This window comes from Nansenia antarctica (assembly GCF_963989245.1).
Source record: "Nansenia antarctica genome assembly, chromosome: 9".
Taxonomy (NCBI): domain Eukaryota; kingdom Metazoa; phylum Chordata; class Actinopteri; order Argentiniformes; family Microstomatidae; genus Nansenia; species Nansenia antarctica.
The window spans coordinates 34,751,140-34,751,640 of NC_137679.1; positions in this window are offsets into that span (position 1 = coordinate 34,751,140).

Here is a 501-nt window from a genome sequence, read left to right on the forward strand (position 1 = left end):
TGAGGAGAAAATCATAAAGCATCTCATCTCTGAAAATCCAATGGAATATAGACACACATTAATATAAAGGGAGCTCATGAAGAATCCGTCACTATGGGCATGAAACTGTGGTCTCGATATAGAGGTAGCTGCCTCTGCTGAAACAAAATGGCTCAGTTTTGGGGAGAGAGGGAGAGAGGGATGAACACGGTGCACTGAGTTAGCGCAGCAGCAGGAGAGAGAGAGAGAAAGAGAGGAGAGGAGGAGAAAGGGGAGAGAGAGACAGAATGTTTCTTCATTTTTGTGGACTGGCAGAGAATCCATCGGTGGATGAATCACTTTCCATAACAGGCACAGTGTGTGTGTGTGTGTGTGTGTGTGTGTGTGTGTGTGTGTTTACCAATGTCCTCTGTACCAGCAACCTGTTTTAACACATCAATATTGGTGAACATCATATTGGTTTCCATGGTTACTGTGCTGCTTTACAGATGATGATTTGTTTCTCTTTATTCAACTTTGTTT